The sequence below is a fragment of the Apostichopus japonicus genome, chromosome 3, assembly GCF_037975245.1.
Source record: "Apostichopus japonicus isolate 1M-3 chromosome 3, ASM3797524v1, whole genome shotgun sequence".
NCBI lineage: Eukaryota > Metazoa > Echinodermata > Holothuroidea > Aspidochirotida > Stichopodidae > Apostichopus > Apostichopus japonicus.
In genome coordinates, this window is record NC_092563.1 from 17,309,464 (window position 1) to 17,318,053 (window position 8,590).

The window sequence follows — 8,590 nt, forward strand, 5'->3', positions numbered from 1 at the left end:
CTTACTTACTTTAGATATATGTATATATGTGCGTGCATTTGTGTGTGTGGTTTGTATATACAATTGCATATCGTATTTACTTTATTTACTTTCTTTGGTTGATTTACTTGATTTACTATATTTACATTATATACTTATCTACTATATACTTATATACTATAGTACTGTATTTACTTTGGTGGTTGGACCGGGGTTGTTTATGTGGAACTTGGCGTGGCGGCACTTCGATATGAGCTCTGGGCGTTTGTTCAGGAGGGTCCGTTTGTCTGCGTTGATAATGGTGAGTTTTTCTGTGAGACAGGTTGCACCGCTTCGACTCGTTGTTGTAGGCTTTGGCTCTGCTGGCGATCGACCAATTGATGGTGAATGGTTTGTTGTTCTGCTTCAGCTGCCAGATGTGCTTCGAGAGTTCCGTTGCATTTTGGTGTTTCCGCGGTTGAACGACATCTTGTGGTTGCCATATCTAAGCTTGAAAGGGGGTTCCGTTAGATATATGTAAGTCTTGCAGTTGTCGGTGGTTTTCACTTCGGCCTTGTATATGATGTTTGGTGCCTGGCAGTTTCCATTTAGTGAGCATGTATCCTTTTGTTGGCAGTTGCAAGTAGGGACCTGCTGATTTTGGGTGGGTGGTTGAATTGTCTGTGGATGTACACTGGGTGGTCGTTGGGCTTCCTGTAAGGGTAGTGTTTTCCGGTGTTGAGGTTGGAGTGGTGATCTTTAGGTTGCAGTCGATGGTGATGCTGAGCCCCAGATCTTTGAATATGCTGATCAGGTGTTTTCTTATCCGGTCTGCTTTACTTCCGTTGGTGTTTTTGAAGGCTGCTAGACCGTATAGCCCGATGCATTCCTTCCCATATTCTCTTGCTAGTGTGTTTAGAATGTAGAGTCCTACGAGCTCTCATACCTCGGCCCCATCGTAGCTGCCCATTGTGACATCAAAGAGGTCGTTGTGTCCTTTCTTCATCCAAGGTGTGCCATTATCGAATAGGAGTGACTTCCTAGAGTGCATGATGATCTGCGCGTCTTGGTTGGAGATGCGGGTGTGTTCTTTAGCCATAGTTAAGGCTTTTTCAGTAAGCTTCTTCTTATGGAGGGGTAGAACTCAACAATGTCGAAGCTGATGAAGGTGAATTTCTCTTTGCTTTGTATGTTCTTGAACCATTAGATGACGGATGACGTGTTCCTCCATTGGTTGACTTTCGTGGCGGTTCTTACGGCGTTGTTTATTCTGTCTAGGATGACATTGCTTGAGTCCTGTTTCGCTCTTTGCCGGGTTGATGAGCCTGCATGGGAGGTTGTTCTCAAAGTTGTCCTTGTGGTCTTTCAGGGTGATGAAGGCTTGCTTGGTGGCCATCGATGCCATGCGGTTGTCGATCCCTACTTTCTCGGCTATGGTTCTAGCTTCAGCGTTGATTTGGTTGACAGGTGCCATGGAGGTCGTCTGGTAATTCTTGTGATGTGTTGCCTGAGGAGTTTATCGTGTAGTTGGGTGTCTGTCTCGTATAGGTTTCTGGTTTTGTCGGCCGGGATGAGCAGTTTGGTAGATTGCTTAATCCTGCTGACGTCTTTTCTGAGTTTGTCTTTGAATTGGTTGATGACTTTTTTGAACTTCACTGTCTCGATCATTCGAAGCAAGTCGTCCTCGAACGGCTTCAGTTCTTCGATCTGCGGTGGGCACTTCTTGCTTTTGAATCCGAAGTTCTCCGTGTAAGCGGGGTGGTACTTGTCATCCTCCTCGTCTTCTTCTTCGTTATCTTTGCATGTTTTTAGGAAGAAGGAAGTTTTCCATCTCATACGTTTGATGACGTTTTCGACTTTTTCGATGAGCTGCATGCCCAACATCGCCAGCATCATCAAAGAACACAACAAACGTATATCAACCACCCATACAACGCAAGAAAAGGATACTTGCAACTGCCAACAAAAGGATACATGCTCACTAAATGGAAACTGCCAGGCATCAAACATCATATACAAGGCCGAAGTGAAAACCACCGACAACTGCAAGACTTACATAGGTCTAACGGAACCCCCTTTCAAGCTTACCCCCCCTTCTTACCCCCAAGGGAACCCCCTTCAACCACAAGATGTTTTTCAACCACGAAAAACACCAAAACGCAACGGAACTCTCGAAGCACATCTGGCAGCTGAAGAAGAACAACAAACCATTCACCATCAATTGGTCGATCGCCAGCAGAGCCAAAGCCTACAACAACGAGTCGAAGCGGTGCAACCTCTGTCTCACAGAAAAACTCACCATTATCAACGCAGACAAACGGACCCTTCTGAACAAACGCCCAGAGCTCATATCGAAGTGCCGCCACAAAAACAAGTCCCACATAAACAACTGGTGACAAATGTGCCTTCATTAATTTTATTACTTAATTTACCTTATTTATTATATTAAAATTATATACATTATATACTTATACATTATACATTATACTTATACATTATATTTACTCTATGTACTCTATTTATGTTATTTACTTTACCAACTTTATTTACTTTATTTACTTTATTTACTTTATTTACTTTATTTACTTTATTTACTTTATTTATTTTATTTATTTTATTTATTTTATTTATTTTATTTACTCTATTTACTTTATTTACTTTACCAACTTTATTTACTTTATTTACTTTATTTATTTTATTTATTTTATTTACTTTATTTACTTTATTTACTTTATTTACTTTATTTACTTGATTTACTTGATTTACTCTACTTACTTTATTTACTCTATCTATGTTATTTACTTTATTTACATAAACATAAACAAATGTGCCTTCATTAATTTTATTACTTAATTTACTTTATTTATTATATTAAAATTTATATACATTATATACTTTATTTACTCTATTTACTTTATTTACTCTATTTACTGTATTTACTCTATTTACTGTATTTACTCTATTTACTTTATTTACTTTATTTACTTGATTTACTTTACTTACTTTATTTACTCTATTTATGTTATTTACTTTATTTACTCTATTTACTTTATTTACTTTACTAACTTTATTTACTTTATTTACTTTATTTATTTTATTTATTTTATTTACTTTATTTACTTGATTTACTTGATTTACTTTACTTACTTTATTTACTCTATCTATGTTATTTACTTTATTTACTTTATTTACTTTATTTACTTTACTAACTTTATTTACTTTATTTACTTTATTTACTTTATTTACATAAACATAAACAACTGGTGACAAATGTGCCTTCATTAATTTTATTACTTAATTTACTTTATTTATTATATTAAAATTTATATACATTATATACTTTTTTTATTCTATTTACTTTGTTTACTTTATTTATTTTATTTATTTTATTTACTCTATTTACTTTATTTACTTTATTTACTTTACCAACTTTATTTACTTTATTTACTTTATTTATTTTATTTATTTTATTTACTTTATTTACTTTATTTACTTTATTTACTTGATTTACTTGATTTACTCTACTTACTTTATTTACTCTATCTATGTTATTTACTTTATTTACATAAACATAAACAAATGTGCCTTCATTAATTTTATTACTTAATTTACTTTATTTATTATATTAAAATTTATATACATTATATACTTTATTTACTCTATTTACTTTATTTACTCTATTTACTGTATTTACTCTATTTACTTTATTTACTTTATTTACTTGATTTACTTTACTTACTTTATTTACTCTATTTATGTTATTTACTTTATTTACTCTATTTACTTTATTTACTTTACTAACTTTATTTACTTTATTTACTTTATTTATTTTATTTATTTTATTTACTTTATTTACTTGATTTACTTGATTTACTTTACTTACTTTATTTACTCTATCTATGTTATTTACTTTATTTACTTTATTTACTTTATTTACTTTACTAACTTTATTTACTTTATTTACTTTATTTACTTTATTTACATAAACATAAACAACTGGTGACAAATGTGCCTTCATTAATTTTATTACTTAATTTACTTTATTTATTATATTAAAATTTATATACATTATATACTTTTTTTATTCTATTTACTTTATTTACTTTATTTACTCTATTTACTTTATTTACTTTACTTACTTTATTTACTCTATTTATGTTATTTACTTTATTTACTCTATTTACTTTATTTACTTTATTTACTTTATTTATTTTATTTATTTTATTTATTTGATTTACTTTATTTACTTTATTTACTTTACTTACTTTATTTACTCTATTTATGTTATTTACTTTTTTTATTCTATTTACTGTATTTACTCTATTTACTTTATTTACTTTATTTACTTTACTTACTTTATTTACTCTATTTATGTTATTTACTTTATTTACTTTATTTACTCTATTTACTTTATTTACTTTATTTACTTTATTTATTTTATTTATTTTATTTATTTTATTTACTTTATTTACTTTATTTACTTGATTTACTTGATTTACTTTACTTACTTTATTTACTCTATCTATGTTATTTACTTTATTTACTTTACTAACTTTATTTACTTTATTTACTTTATTTACATAAACATAAACAACTGGTGACAAATGTGCCTTCATTAATTTTATTACTTAATTTACTTTATTTATTATATTAAAATTTATATACATTATATACTTTATTTACTCTATTTACTTTATTTACTCTATTTACTGTATTTACTCTATTTACTTTATTTACTTCATTTACTTTATTTACTCTATTTATGTTATTTACTTTATTTACTTTATTTACTTTATTTACTTTATTTACTTTATTTACTTTACTAACTTTATTTACTTTATTTATTTTATTTACTTTATTTACTTGATTTACTTGATTTACTTTAATTAGTTCATATTTACTTTATTTATTATATTTAAATTATATACATTATATACTTTATTTACTTTATTTACTCTATATACTTTATTTACTCTATTTACTCTATTTACTTTACTTACTTTATTTACTTTATTTATGTTATTTATGTTATTAACTTTATTTACCATATTTACTAAATTTGCATGATATACTTTGTATACTTTATTTACTTGATTTACTTTAATTAGTTCATATTTACTTTATTTATTATATTTAAATTATATACATTATATACTTTATTTACTTTATTTACTTTATTTACTTTATTTACTTTATTTACTTTATGTGCTTTATTTACTTTATGTACTTTTATTACTTTATTTACGTTCGAGCCTCTGGATATTTAATCAGTGTCCATTGCCTAGTGGCCATGTTGTCCGCATATAAATCTAAATGGGGTAAAGATTGGGTTTTTAGTCCAGGTTTTTTTTAATGATTTTCACCACATTTTGTATTGCAATCTTTTAAATTTGTGCAGAGTTAGTTTATCAAAGTATTTGATTATTTTGTTATGTAAAACGAAGTTTACTTTCGTATGTTAAAGTTTGCCCCATAACCGAAATAATTTGTGTGTGTTAAAGTCATAAACACCTCCATGGTTTTCCCAGTCAATTATAAATAGATTACCTCGTCTGTATGGTATATGCAATAACTGTATCTCGTTTTCTTTACTTAGTATACTAAGATCTGAATTTACTTTACAGTATAATCCTTCGTTCTCTTATTCTTGTCTTCAGTTCCTAATATGTTCTCGTCCAATGCGGTTAATAAACTACGTGCTTATTTACCTAATGGAGTTCTCTCATGATTTGTGTTATACCCATGCTGTAACATCATTAAAATATTACCAAGATATTACACTGGCCACGAGGATCGAGGTTTCCCATTATTCTCAACTGACTTATTCTTCATCGGTTCCAACATTTGACTGGCATTATAGCTTTGATTGGTAAAATTGGAGAATTTGATTCAAGCAGTGATGATTTTGCAAGTAATGAAGATAGACTAGGGCAGTTCTTTATAGCAAATAGTGTCTGGGACGAGAAACGAGTTGCATTATTTCTGTGTCATTGGGGCTAACTTATTACGTACGGTCTTCTAATAAGTTTAGTCATGCTGAATAAACCGTATGTGAACACTTACGACGAACTTATTTTAAGGGACTTTTACTCCCAAACCACTTACTCGTAGCAGTGGTCTAATTCTGCCCTGTTGAATGCACAACTACCCCTCACTGAACCATTTCCCCTCCCTCGACTGAAGGTCGCCTTCGCCATTACACTCTAAATCACACAAAAATAATGTGGTCTCTAAGTCTAGATGAGTCTAGAAGTTCTCACTAGCTCAACGAAACCCATCACTGGATAGCTGACAAGTTGGCCATTCATGGCATCATCAATTTTCCGTATCATGACCGTGTAGATTTTTTGGCTATCCGAGCCGGAAGTTTTCGCCACTTGTAAACAAACCTCTTCACTCAGTAGTAAACAATTTTCGCTGTTCATTGCGGGCCTAAAGGGGACTAAACACCACACCACTAAACACCACATGTACTTCCATTTATGCATTCAACATGCAAGCCTCAATAAACCAGATCAAGATTAATAACAGATCAAAAAAGATGTTCTCTTGCTGCTTTTTGGCACCGTTTTCCTGAGATAGAGTAGAACATTCGGGTGGATGGATATAGACTCTAATAGGAGTATATGCCACCTGAACATGGGAAGCGGGCAACCCTTTTGCGCACGTTACTATACTAATAATATCTTTGGCCCTGGATACAGAGGCGTTACCACGAAGAACGTACGAGAGATGCAACAGTTGTGATCCAACCAGCGATAGTACGATACAGAATAAATAAAGGCCTACCATTACAATCATTCTGAAAGTTCGGAACTCTTATAAAAAGTCTTCCCTTTCTCGTCCCCAAGCAAGATGTCACTATACAGGTGTTGTAGCTCTTTTCGAAACATATGGTAGCGGGAGGGCGTAGAGCATGAGGGGAACATGAGACGATGTCCATTTTGAATGCCTGCTGTTAGTTGTTTCCATAGGCGTACGAGGCGGGGGCAGACTCCCCCCCCCCCCCAATTTCCAAAGGACAAGAAATTCGGGCAAAAGTCCTGAAAAATTCGGGCAGCCTAAGAGGGGAAAAATATATAAATATATATATATACCTGGACATCACCGACATCAGTGTATATAAGAAACATTTTCTTTTTCATGGATGGTGGGGGGGGGGTGCCTACAAGCCTAGAAGTACAGGTTTATCATATTCTTTGTTACATCTTTTACTGTTTTGTGAGACAAATTGCAGTCACACCCGACACAGCGACATTATCTTGCCTACGTGTCGTTGAACAATGTATGTTTTTCTGGAGGTAGCTGAGTACTATGTAAATATAATAAATACGGTAACTAAATATGAGCTTAAAAAATATACTGTCCTATTTTTCCCCTTCAAAGTGATGTAACCATTTTTTCTTCTTCTAATTTACCAAATTTTTGGGGAAGTGTAAATTTCTAAAACGTGAGATTATAAAATAAAGAATGTTTAGATGCAACTTGCAAGGCCTCATAAGTGCCGCTTCCGGCAATCTGAGAGGCATTTCTTGCCAAAAATGTTCTTGAACGCTACGAGCCAACCGATGGTGGCGCTCCGCTTCGATAGTTCCTCGGGAACTTTCGGGCCCAAAAATGTCTGCCCCCCCAAACTGAAATGGTCCCGTACGCCTATGGTTGTTCCCCAGTTCATTACTGTTGCACTATTCTCAGTGTTCCACTCAGTCATAATGTAAACCCTCCCCCCCCCCCCGTCAAGAGGAAAGGCAACAATAAACAAATAATTTCAAGTAATCGCGTGAATATATATAATCACGCGGTTACTTCATCTGGCCAGAAATTCTCTATATAGTAGGCTAAATGGAATACTTTGTATGTGATTTTATTGTAATAACAGACCAAGACCGGTAATTGACTTGGGAATACCTCTTAGGGAAGAGGTGAGGGGCGAGACTACAGTCATGTGAGTGTGTGGTGTGTGTGTGGGGGGGGGGGGGTTAGGGAAGTGTAAAAGTCTGAACTGTAAGCTCCCAGAATAGTATGATATGCGTCCGTTTATGTGTGCGTTTATCCGACTTTATTTACTTTATTTATTACCGATAAACCATGTTTATCACTCGAAAAACCATGTTTATCGACCGATAAACACGGTTTTTCTGAGAATCATGGTTTATCGAACGATAAACAGAGATTTTCATTAGATATTCCAAGTTTTTTTTTCGATAATCCATGTTTTTCTTCCGAAAATCCATGTTTATCGCCGATAAACCATGTTTTTCGGAAGAAAATCCATGTTTATCGGCGATAAACCATGTTTATCGACCGATAAGCATAGTTTATCGGCGATAAATCATGTTTCTATAATTGGCGACTGATGAAAATTTACCGGAACTACTTCCAAAACTCTACATGTTATGTTAGTATATATATGATAAATCTTTGGTTCCGAAGCCGCATGTGGGCGAGCGGTACGCAAACTTCGTAAGGGCCCAGTCCTATTCATAATTAGGAACAACGAAATATGGCCCCTGTTACCGATGTGAAACTATTCATGGTGTGCACTGGGTTGTATCTCCTGATAAATTCTGCGTTGGCGCCTTTGCCGAATAGAGAGGAGAGAGTATCAAATTCCCAACCCTCTGTTGACAAT